General features: G+C 36.1%; 1 protein-coding gene across 1 annotated transcript in view; it reads right to left on the bottom strand.

Annotated features, from left to right (window-relative positions):
• The window catches only part of cse1l (CSE1 chromosome segregation 1-like (yeast)), a 267,035-nt gene extending 256,095 nt beyond the window's left edge, over positions 1 to 10,940 (bottom strand). The window contains exon 1 of the mRNA XM_051932995.1: positions 10,804 to 10,940. The gene's annotated coding sequence lies outside the window, so the exon portion shown is untranslated. The remainder of the gene's footprint in view (positions 1 to 10,803) is intronic.
• Between the last annotated feature and the right edge of the window lie 1,739 nt (positions 10,941 to 12,679).

Below are 12,679 nucleotides of genomic sequence, written 5' to 3'. Positions count from 1 at the left end.
TTTCAGCAATGCAGTCAATAAGCGAGGGTGGTGGAAAAGAGGAGGTGGGTTTACTAGCAAGGTAGAGCTGGGTGTCATTAGCATAACAGTGAAAATTAATGTTATATTTACAAAAATATTGCCAAGGGGAAGAAGGTAAATAATAAAAAGAAGAGGCCCCAGGACAGAGCCCTGGGGCACACCAGAAGTAACAGCGGTGGGTTGGGATGTGAAGGTTTTAAGCTGTATGAACAGAGTGCGGCCTGAGAGGTAGGATCTAAACCAATCAAGTGGAGTGTGAGTAATGCCAATCAAAGATAATCTATTAAGGAGAGTGGTATGACAAATAGTATCAAAGGCCGCACTCAGATCAAAGAGGATGAGAACAGTGATTAGACCAGAGTCAGCAGCCATAAGGAGGTCATTGGTAATTTTAACAAGTGCCATTTCTGTACTATGAAGAGGGCGAAAACCAGACTGGAACTTTTCATATAGATTATTGCGAGATAAGTGGGTGTGAAGTTGGATATCTATTATTTTTTTCAAGAATTTTGGAGATAAAGGGCAAGTTAGAAATTGGGCGAAAATTATTGAAATTAGTAGGATCAGCACCAGGTTTTTTTAGTATTGGGGTTATAGCAGCAGTTTTAAAAGATGAAAGAATAATACCAGTAGTAAGAGAAGAGTGAATGATGGCAGAAATGAGAGGGACTAAAGAGGGGAGGCAGGCTTTAACCAGAACTATAGGCAGGGGGTCCAGCTGACAAGTAGATGACTTGGATTTGCAGATGAGATCTGCGATTTCAGAGGAAGTGGGAAGCTGGAAAGAAGAGAGAATGAATAGGCGAGTGTAGTTCAGAAGGAATACAGAGAGGATCTGGACCAAGGTGCTGATGTATGCTTTGGATTTTCTCATTGAAAAAAGACAAGAGAATTACAGAAAGCAGTTGAGTAAAGGTGAGATGGTAAAGAGTCTGAAGGTTGTGTAACATTATTAAGTAAAGAAAATAAAGACTTGGTGTTACCTGTATTACAAGTAATTAACTGAGTGTAATAATTAGATTTGGTTTGGGCTATACAATCCTTGTATAGATAGAGTACATGATTTTTATACATCTCTTTGTGGCCAAAGAGTCCGGATTTTTTTTTATACAACCTTTCAAGTTGCCTGCCCTTAGCTTTCACAAGCCGAAGTTCAGGCGTAAACCAGGGGGCAGAAAAAGAAAGAAACAGATCTGGTTTTTAGCGGAGCAAGAGAATTAAGACTACCATTAAGACAAGTGTTATAATATAAGATCAGTTCTATGGGAGTGGATAAATTATAAAAGTCCATTTGGGAATCAATTCTAGAAGACAGCAAATTCAAGTTAATATTCTTAATGTTACGAAAGGCTACGAGACGTGGAAGCTTAGGAACAGAAAAGGAAAGTTTGGCATTGAATGAAAGGAGAAAAAATGATCGGTTATAGTGAGTTCATCTGCTGTAAGATCGAAAGGAACAACACCAGAGCAGCAGATCAGGCCCAAGATATGTCCTTTACAATGGGTAGGAACATCAGTGTGCTGCTGGTATCCAAAACTCTCCAGGCAAGATAAAAAGTCTCTAGTGAGAGGGATATTGATTATTGTTCAAATGTATATTAAAATCCCCCAGCAGAATTATATTTGGAGTAATTATAGATAAATGGGTAAGGAAAGTAGAAAGATTGTTAAAAAAAATTGTTGTTTGACTTAGGACGACGGTAGACAGTTGCAATGATGGTAGGAACTGGCCCAGACAGTTGACACACAGTTGATTCAAAAGAGCTAACAGCAGGAGCATGCAACGGCAGGACTTTCCACTTCTCGCGATAAATTATCGCAACACCTCCTCCACGGCCAGAGGCATGGGGTTGACAAGTGTAAACAAACCCCGGGGGAGAACATTCATTAAGTTGTGAAAAGTCTTGAGGTTGCTGCCAAGTCTCAGTTAAACAGAGAAAGAAGAAAATTTAAGGACATTTTCAGTATGTTATGGTTACTGAACAATAAGCCTATAGTTTAATTATAACAATACCAAATGTAATACATTAATAAAGAACAATGCTTCTGTGCATCTGGTTATACAAGAGCTTAGTGTTTTTTTGTTTTAAAAAAAAAAAACAAAAAAAACACAGGTATTGGAATCAGACGATCAAGTAACATGAAATCAATGATCAGTACAGGCCATGTAGGGATTAGAGCATCCAAACATGCCATCCTGACAAATATACAGAATTCCTCAGAGCAAACGCTACCTGATGCACGGTCGTTATTTCTCGAACAGTGTTTCCAGAGCTACGTAAATTTTACCACTCATAAACGGACATCTGACATGAGTTCAGAGTATAATTAGTTTAACTACTCAGTAGATTGCTTTCTGTAATTCACAATTTCAATCAATCCTGGAACATCCAAAAATGCTCTGGACCCCACACCACACGGTTAACTGCACTCCGTAGATTTTTAAAAAATGTTTCAAACACGGAAAATACCCAAGGAGAATGTTCATGTAGTGCTAAAAGAGAACACACAAAGCACTGCAAAGGCAATGAAGGAATGTGGGATCCCAAGATTGCCATGTATGGCTCAAACATTACAGTTTGCCATGAATGATGGTCACTCTATCCCAGCACAGTGCCTCAGATAGAATAGTAATTGGCAGAAAAATATTCATTTTAAAAATTCACAATTAGTCAACTCTCATCTCAAAACTATACAAACTGAACTTTCGTATGCAGCCAAAAGTTCAACAAGTCGTTTTGAAAAGATGGAACGGCACATTCTATATGCTGCAAACCTTGCTGGAGTCAAAAAGAGCCCTAGGTGCTTAGGCCTGTGATTTTGAGTTACCTGAAACTCTAAAATGCCTAATCCATGGAGTTTGATCAAGAACATAAATCACACTCCTCACTCCATTTGAGCAATTGACAAATTTGCCAATATGAAGATTTGGCTTCTAAAGCTATTACCTCAGTTAATGCATTACAAAGACTTGACTGGGACCGATCATATGACCTTCGGTGTCAAAACCAGTAAAAGTTCTCTCTTGGAGGCTGTAAACAATTATTTAGTTGAGATTTACATAGAACTCATATACTGTGTTGGCACTATTGCAGACCAAAGATTAGAACTAACAGCATGTCATGCCATGAAATTTCAGGATTCAAAAATTTGAAGAAATGCGTCGTGGATATATAGATGCTAAACACAATGACTTGAAAACAGTTTCTCTAAGCACTAACAAATTATGCTCTCTCTTCTTCTTAAATGCTCTTTAACAATTGAAGGTACAATCAGTCATGCATTAACAAGCGCTGGTCTTAGTTTGAATATATGTAATGTAGCGAAGCACAAGCATGGAGTAGCCTAAACAATAATAGATTAAGATGAAGCAGAAATTGAGGATGCTCTGTTGTCATAATTCTGCTGTCTGGAAGCATTTTGGATTTTCTGTTAAAAGTGAAAACATCAAGAAAATAGTTGATATGACAAAGACCATTTGCAAGCACTGCAAGAGATTTTTGACATATGTTGCAGCAAACACTATAAACATACTGAACCACATACAACACCATCAGAGTAGCAAATACAAATCGCCAACTGCAAAGAAGTAAATCGCCTAAAAGCCAAACATCTCTGGCAAATTTATTTGCAGCACCACTTCCACAGTCGAGTGAAAGGGACAAAGAAATAAGGTGTACTGGTGTTTTTACTGCAAAGGACTTAAGACCGCTCTCAGTCATTGAGAATGAGGGGCTTCAGCTGCTCAGGGAATCCCAGAAAGATGCACAGAGCATCACAGTAACTACAGAAGGCTGGACCTCCAAAGGCGAACCATTTATATCATTATTACAGCCCATGCTATCCACAGCAACTGGAAAATGGCAAGTTTGGTGCTTGAAATTTGGCCCCTTTTTTTCAAACTCACTCTGGATGCTGAAATCAGCAGTTTTGGAGTAGGACCTTGAAAAGGGCCAATAGCAGTATCACTGTTACTGATAATGTATAAAACATGGAGGTAGCAGTCAGAGAGGCTGGGCTTTGCCCTCATTTCAGGTGCTTTGCACATACTCTGAATTTGACTAACTAGACAAGCTTGCCTGTACTGCGTTTCAGTCATCTGCTTGGTCGAATGAGATGAGTCGTTGCATTTTTCCACTGAAGCCCCACAGCTATAGCCATATTCACCAACAAAGAAAGTTACAATTCCATCCGACACATACGATAGTCGACGTTTTAACACGATGGAATAGTACACTAGAAATATGTGATCATTATCTTAAGTAGCAAGCAGCGATAGCAGCAGCCATCATTAGCACAGAGATACAATGAAATGCATGCGAAATCGACATGTGCAACCCAGCCAGCGCATTGTCTTGTTCAACAAGCCGAAGAAGAAAATAAAGCAGTTATATTTATTAATTCGGTGCATGTTTGCACTCCACACCAAAAAGTCAGCCAGTCAGTCATTTTCTAACCAGCTTAGTCCTGTTTTGTAAACTGCTAGTAGTACTACTCACAATAGCATTTAAAACAGAAACCAGACTAGTGAGTTCAAATACTGATACATAATGGAACTGATGGTACTCGCATATTAAATGCTGCACACATCATGACTTATAACCTGACCAAATCATTCCTCCCTAGTCAGAGTTTACCTACAGATATTAAAAACCAAATTGTAACTAGTCATTTTTATATTAAAAAAAAAAAACTAACTTCAGCTATTTGTAGATTCATAAAACAGAGGGAACAGGAGATAGGGAAAAGAAAAATATGGAACAACTTGGAACAACCACCTCCCTCTGGCTGATCTGCTAGGAGATTTCACTGAATCATTGGTACGGACCATGAGCAGGTCAGAGCAAGAAATTGACATGTACAGAAAAGAAGTCCCCTATTGCATTTGCATCCTGCCACGAAAATGGTGGAGAGAAAAATAATCCAAAATACCCACTGTTTTCCCCACTGGCCAAGGCATATTTCTCAACTCCAGCAACTTCTGCTCCAAGTGAATGTGTTGTTTTTGACTGCAGGACATATTGTGAATGCCCAAAGGTCACAGTTGCTATCTGAAAATGTGGATATGCTTATGTTCCTAAAAAAACAAAAAAAAATGTTTTCCTAAACTAAGAAAGGAGATAAGCATTGCTCTTAATTGTTTATATTCAATGCAGTTATTTTATTTATTACTTGCAATATTTTTGGCACTATACTTTTTTCTGGAAAGAAAAAAAAAAAATACACTGTTGATTTTAAAACCCACTGAAGAGGAATGGTCTCAGAAATAACTTTTCAATCATAGGTTTTCTCCAATTAGATTGTTTATAAATCATGAGAAATCAAGTCGTGAACCCAGTATTGGGAAGTGAACCAAATCATGAATAGAGTGAATAGTTACATGTCTATCCAAGATACAAGGACTCCTATTAAACAGAGGTATAAATTACTAGCACTCGAAATGTTGCACGCTTAGGTGGAACTTGCACAGAACAAAATGCAAACAAATTATTTGCAGGTATAGTAGATTGTCTACAACAGGAAATGGCTAAAATAAATTATATGGGGACATGCACACTCTTCAACAAGTACAACACTGACACCTCAGGAAAACAGCAAGATGGCAACAAAGGCAAAACAAAAAAAAACCCACCACCAAAGGTAACTTGCTCAAGAGAGATTTTTACAGCTTTATTGTAAGTAATGACTAGGGCTGTCCAATTGAATCACTATTCTAATATAATTCAAATAATAAAGTCATGTAGAAGAGTGGTTGTTGGTTTTACCTTGTGCTAACTTTAGCATCATTTAACTTATTGCTGTGTGATATCGTGGGACTTTACAGATTTGTTTTTGCTCCTAACTTTTTAGTATCAGCCTAGAACTATTTCTAAATTGTTAAATCTACATTGTTAATAGTCATTAGTTAAACACTCTGCATCTTCTGTGTTAAGCATATCCCTTTTAAAGGCCTCTAGTTTTCACCTAGTGACTAAGCTAACTATAGGCTATGCTTCTTTTTTTTATATTTTTGTTCAGTGCTGTTAAGTTTTGTAAATAATCAAACTAATTGTACATTTTTTTTAAGTTACTTTGAAAAATACTGTCTCCTAAATTAATGATAATACACAGAAAATACTTAAGGACATGTAAAACATGTAAAGGATCACAGCGCTTCAATTTATGGTTTAAAAAAAAAAAAAAAAAAGGGATACAAGGTCCACTGGATACTAGGAAAAAAAATGACTGCATTTACTTTGTTTGAGCAATCACAGACAATTCGGTTTGTTTTTCTTATGAACATCGTTGTCAGAAAGTGCTAGTGCGTGACTTATTTCTCTTTGTTTTTATTGCTTTCTGTGAGAGTTCATCATGTTCATTAAACCCACTGCTTTAACCAGACTCTCTTAAGTAGTAACACGCAACTCGTAACCACTTCATGATTTACTGTAAAAAGTAAAATATTACTAAGAAAATACTGTTTGTGTGACAGCTCATCTTTATGCACCATTAAGCACTAGTTTCCATCAGACTACATGGGGATTGGCTGACCCGCAATAAGATATTTGTAGGAATGTGTCTTTTACCAAAAAAAAAGGTTTGGAAGTCCTAGAAAAGTTTGGGAATGGAAGTGATAAGAACATGAAGACCTTGAGCCAGATTCTGACCACAGTTATGAATCTAATTGTGAACAAAGCATTTACTGAAAGACTTGATTGGTTAAGTATTGATTATAGTATAACTTTGAAGCATCACAGCACACGGTCTTACCGACTATGCACTTAGTCTTTCAAAAAAGGACAAGATACCGACCACCACTTTTCTTATTTAAAAAAAATAAAATTGTACACTAAGCTTCTGCATACCCAGACTCACAAGTCTTATGTCCTATATTAAAAAGTGTATTTTTATAATTAAGCTATCGACTACAGGTGTTATCACTTTAACAAAATGAAATTCTGTAGGCCTATTGTCCAGTGACCATAATGTACTAATACAAATGAAATTTCATTAAAATACATAATTGTATCTAATAGATACAAAAATATTAATCCATAATACATGTGGCATAAAAGAAAATATGCATGTCATAATTACAAGCTGTCCTACAGTTTCATTTTTTCTGTAATGTACCTATCTGAAACAAAGCTTAATTAAAAATGTAGTTTTCACCTTTTCTCTAACAAAAATAAATGGGTGCATATTATCACAACCAATTAACTGATATTGGCAATTAAACACTGCTTAAATGTAAATATGTGCACTTATAGATTTTAATAATTTTAAATTGCAATACAGCTTTTTGCTGTTAAAACATAAATTACTAATTATACAGGTGTTTTTTCTTTCAAATCAGCCGGACATATGTAATTCTTGAGGTGCAAATGACAAAATATGGATTACCATTTTAATTATGAAGTATTTGTTTTTAACAAAAATTATACTGTATGACACAAAAATAATAAACTGCACAAATATTTTTAAAAAAATGGCTATTGTTTTCCAAGCAGCAATTTCAAATTCGTATTTATCTTTTCTTTTTCTAATTAAAAGTAAGCTTCTGCATTTTAAACAAGCTCATTGTTCAAAATAAACTGGTGCCCATTTTAATTTAAAAAACAAAATAAATGTCTGTATTCCTTAAAGTAGCTTTTCTTACATCCGTCTATTTGCACAGGACAACTTCTCTGATTACTTTTTCAGTTTAGTACTCCGCTTTTTTTTTTTTTTTTTTTTTTTTAAACTAAAGGCTAATAGTGACTTGTTTTTCTCGTCATACACATTTCATTGTATGTTGACCCTGTGTTAACCTATATATGACAAATAAACCTAAACCTAATATAGCAATCACTTCTCATCCTGATAAAACAAACCTCTCCTTGTTGTCTATTTACACTTCAAAAGAAGAAGAAAAAAAAAAAAAAAAAAGATGCATGCTAGCTCAATTACTGTATTACCCTGCATAAAGGAGCACTGGAACTAAATTGCCATTAAAGCTTAGACATACAGAGACAGATAACATTGGTTATGGTGATCGGTCTTTTAACCTATTGAGTTTTTTTGTTTTTTTAGTGAAAAATAGCCAATTCCAATCAGTGGGCAATCGATTACAGCATCCAGAGACTGTTCAGTTACCATAAAATTACCACCATGAAGCACACACCTTCTGACCTTTTTGCAGAAGGTAAGGCCAGAATTTAAAATTTGCCATGACTAAGAACATGACGATTCAAAATGAGCCAAAAGGATTAATGAACAAGAAATAGGAACTTCAGTAAATAACTGCAGGAAAACAGTATTCAGGCCTGCTTCAGTCTTCCACAGTATGCCTGTGCCCTGTCCTGCCACCATTCTGCTTTATCTTAATTGTTTTTGAAAGCTGTAAACTACTACATTACAAGTAATCCAAGTGAACATTACAGTTTCAACGTTCACTTCAGTGGTGTTCCATCCTGCTCTACAGCTGTTCGCTAGTTGTTGTAAATGTATCTTTCTTTTGCTTGAAACTTCTTCAAGCTCAGTCACTTTCCACCTATTTTTTTTTTTTACTAGTCACTGTACAAATCTCTCTTAAGGAATATACACCCAAAATTAATGGTACTTTTCCCATGTACTTTGTAGTAGTGGCAGAGAAATTTTAATCTCATGTTTTCATTCAAAATGGAGAAAATTGAGTATGACGTAACAGTAGTCAACAGCAACCAATCCAGTACAACAGCAAAAATCACAATTTACAATTCAAAACATCGATCCTCACAGGCTTTATTTTTCCCCCATTTATGATGTGTGCTAGTCATTCCAGATGGATATATTTAACATAACTTTAGCAAAAAGAAAAACAAAAGATGCATTTTGCATGATTTTTGCATTCAACTGGTTAACTGACATGTCCATTATGCAACGCAACACAAATAAGTATTTTCCCCTCCCCCATGGACATTTCATATTGTTTGCTGGTCACCATTGCCTAATGTTAAATCAAATGTTTTTTGCTCCACAAAAACGTTACAGTAGAATTCCAGAGAAACTGCAGCAAACTACAAGGATAAGCAAAAATATTTTTGGGTGCTGTATTCCATTAAATTAACCCTGATGTCAGCCTGGAGTGTGCCTTTGCAATTCCACAAGGTTAGTGATATTCAGCTTTTCAACTATATCACTGCTCTCCTTGCTTTGAAATCCAAAACCTGCAAAAATGGATTAGAATTTTATTTTTTGTAACATTCTTGTAGTAAAATAAATGTGGAAAATTGTAACATGGAATTATGCTAACAAGAGACTTAATGACTGTAGATTGAATGCTTTAAATTTGACTTTGGCAAACTGAGACAGCAAATCCATGCACTGTTTATGTTTAGACTTTTTAATTTTAAACTTTTTTTAATATATACATTCATCTGTAAGTCTACTGCCTATGCTTTATTTTTTGTTTACACTAAGATAAACGCTACTGGAAGTATGCGTAGATACTATAGCTATTGGACATGTTAGTGCCACATACTATCATAAAATTTTCAAACAATATTTCTACAAAAAGACAGCTATAGAACTGTGAAAGCATATGTAGAAACTTAAGTTCCCAAAAGCAAAATTTGCACACTTTGAAGGAAAACACAGGTAAGAAATGCAAAAGCAAGAGTTGTCGATCAAAATGTAGCCGACAGTCTTTCTTGATAGTCTTCAACTCAATATTTGTATAGGATGAATAGGAAATCCACATCAAAGAAACTCTTAAAACGGCATCTTAATTCCTGCATCCATGACTATGTAACGAAATCAAATAAAATGAGTCACGGTATAAAGAAATTTAAAAAAAAAAACTGTTACTTAGAGAAAAAAACTCCCATGTTCTCCAATTCCACCTTCACTGTAACTGCGAATTACTTTTGAAACTATGGTTTCCAGTCATGATACTAAGGTTCACTTGGGGGTATTAAGAGGCCTACGGTTTTAAATTCAAAGCCTTCCGCATCACTTCAACAATAACAAAAATCGAACATCAAGGCCACTGAAGCCAACATTTTAGTCCAACAAGCAAGCAAGCAGATCACCTAATCATATACATTCTGACATTATCCACACAATCTCCCCGCCACGCTCTAACAACACGGTTTAAATTTAAGACAAGCAAATTTTCTATCCAATAAGGACAGAGCGACTGCTCCACCGCACATGCTTCACCAATCGCGACACAGTGGGTTCCAAAGCTTTTCTGTTCATGCCTGGCCTACACGTGCAAGGCCTATAACTAACCCTTCAAACAAGACTGATAACCCAGGCATGTAAATCTGTATAGAGAAAATGAATAAAAGTACTCAAGTCAATGCGACACCATACTCCTAAAGCCCGAAGAAAAACAGTCCGAACTGAAAAAGCACCACTATGTGGCATGTATGATAGTAATGCAAAAGGATAAACTCATCTTTAATTATAACCCCCAACTAATTGGCAAGCTTGCAACCGTAATACACCGGAACCCTTTGAGTGGAATGACACGGCAAAGCGCGCTAAAAGGAAGGAACTGATGAAGATAAAACAGAAAACCAGACTCACCCACTGGGAAGATTTCTTTAAAGAGCAGCGCGTCTGTCCACGTTTTATAGCGTGCTTAAAACTTAACTATACTTCCCCTCTGCAATCCTCATTCATTTTTCACTCCAATGATAAAGCAGCCTATAAACTTGTCGTACACATGCGCCGAAAGACACACTGATATGCACAACCCACTAAGCACGTTATCACTAATCTATAGTCTTTCGGGAAAATACATATCATAAAAAATGGTTCACAGCTGCTACTCACCTGAAGTAAAACAAACTTAGAAAAACGTTTTATTTCTCTGATTCAGGCCGACTGCCGGACCAACGTACTCTTCTTCCTCTTATTCAGGGTTTTTATGGCGGTTGCAAAACCAATGTAAATGGTGCATTACCGCCACCTACTGAGCCGGAGTGTGGAGCAGAGACCCAGGAAGCATACCCCTAACTGGGAGGAGGGGAATGAAGAAAAAAACTCAAAATAATATAAAAAAGTCCAACACTTTTTAAAAATTCAAGTAAGTATTCTGAGACACTATATTGCCAAAACTGTCCTAATATACTTTCTATTGTAATAATCTCCTGTCCTATAGATTTCAATTTTTTTTTAATATGTATTATTTGCCCCTTATATGCAGTGCACTGCAGTAACATATGCTTTACCGTTTCAGGATACATACATTTTCTGCATATCCCTGTTTCATTTCTTGTTTATTACAAACTGAATAATTTAAGCCTGTATGCCTAACATGGAATTGTGTGATTATGACTTCCTCTCTCCTATTACTCCCTCCTACTTTGCTCTTTCCCAGCACCTTCAGAATTTCATTTGTAGATGCTTTCCTTTATTATCTTTATCACAGCTCTATTGCCAAATTGATTTGTTCCCCTTTATGTAGTGGCACTGTTACATTTATATTCTTAATACTGAGTGACTGCTTAGCCAAGTTATCAAATACCTCATTTCCCAGAATATCTACATGAGCAGGAACCCATAGGAAAGGAACAGCTATGCTAAGAATCTTCAGTTTTCAGAACTACTGCTCTCTCTCTATTAATATACCTAACCTACATGTGGAATTTACTTACTTAATACTTGATAGAACAGATATTGACTCAAAACAAGTCAGTACATGCTCTGGGTGGACCTCTTCTATCCATCCCTATGCAATAAATATTGCCACCGTTTCTGAGGTAAATACTAACAAGTTATTGGTCAGTCCTTTCCTAATATTAATTTGAAACATGGGGACATACACGGATGCCCCTGTGTGACCAGTCACTGGATCTTTCCAACCATCTGTATAAATTTATTAGAATCCAAAATATTGCTTTTGCACATTTTAACTAATAATCCACACCAATGAATTGCATTCTGCTTTTTTCTTCATTTTCCCCAGGTTACTCAAATCCACCTTAGGCAATGGGAAAAAAAAACAGGGTGGAATAGCCAAAAAACGTACACTGACAAAGCTCATATTTAAATACCCCAATATTTTTTGCCCATTCATTTCCCAAACATCCAAAATCTTTTTACTATGGTGTTCTCAACAGTATTCTAGTGTTGCTGATGCTGGATGTCTGCCGCTGTGTCCCCTCACATTTACCCAGTAGACCAACAACTATTGTATTCTGCATAAATACAAAGGTATCTCCTCCATTTCTACTAATATTGCTGATACTGGAGAGGCTTTCATAGCACCAATACATATTCGCAAAGACTGGGCTTGTACTTTATCAAGGGTTTCTGATATTGTATGTGAGACTGACCCAAATGCAATGCATTAATAATCAATTATAGTTCTAATAGTTGCAATATACAGCAGTTTAAGAGACTTCTGCTTCCACCCCCATCACACTCAACTAAACACCTAAGGATATTAATGGCTTTCTTAAATTTTTCTATTATTTTATTCACATGTACCATCCACGTTAATGTTTTATCCATCCATATTCCCAAGAATTTCACCACTGCCTCGTTTTTAAGTGATTCACCCAAAACCCTCAAATTTACTTATGGAATAATGTATCTTTTTAGAAAAACAAATTACCTAAGGTTTTTTTTTACTGAAAATCTAAACACACACACACACACACACACACACACACACACACCGATGAACCCCATCCTTCTGCTTGAT

The sequence above is a fragment of the Erpetoichthys calabaricus genome, chromosome 10 (genome assembly GCF_900747795.2).
Source record: "Erpetoichthys calabaricus chromosome 10, fErpCal1.3, whole genome shotgun sequence".
In the NCBI taxonomy this organism is placed as follows: Eukaryota; Metazoa; Chordata; class Cladistia; order Polypteriformes; family Polypteridae; genus Erpetoichthys; species Erpetoichthys calabaricus.
This window is presented reverse-complemented; position numbering and strand designations above follow the sequence as displayed.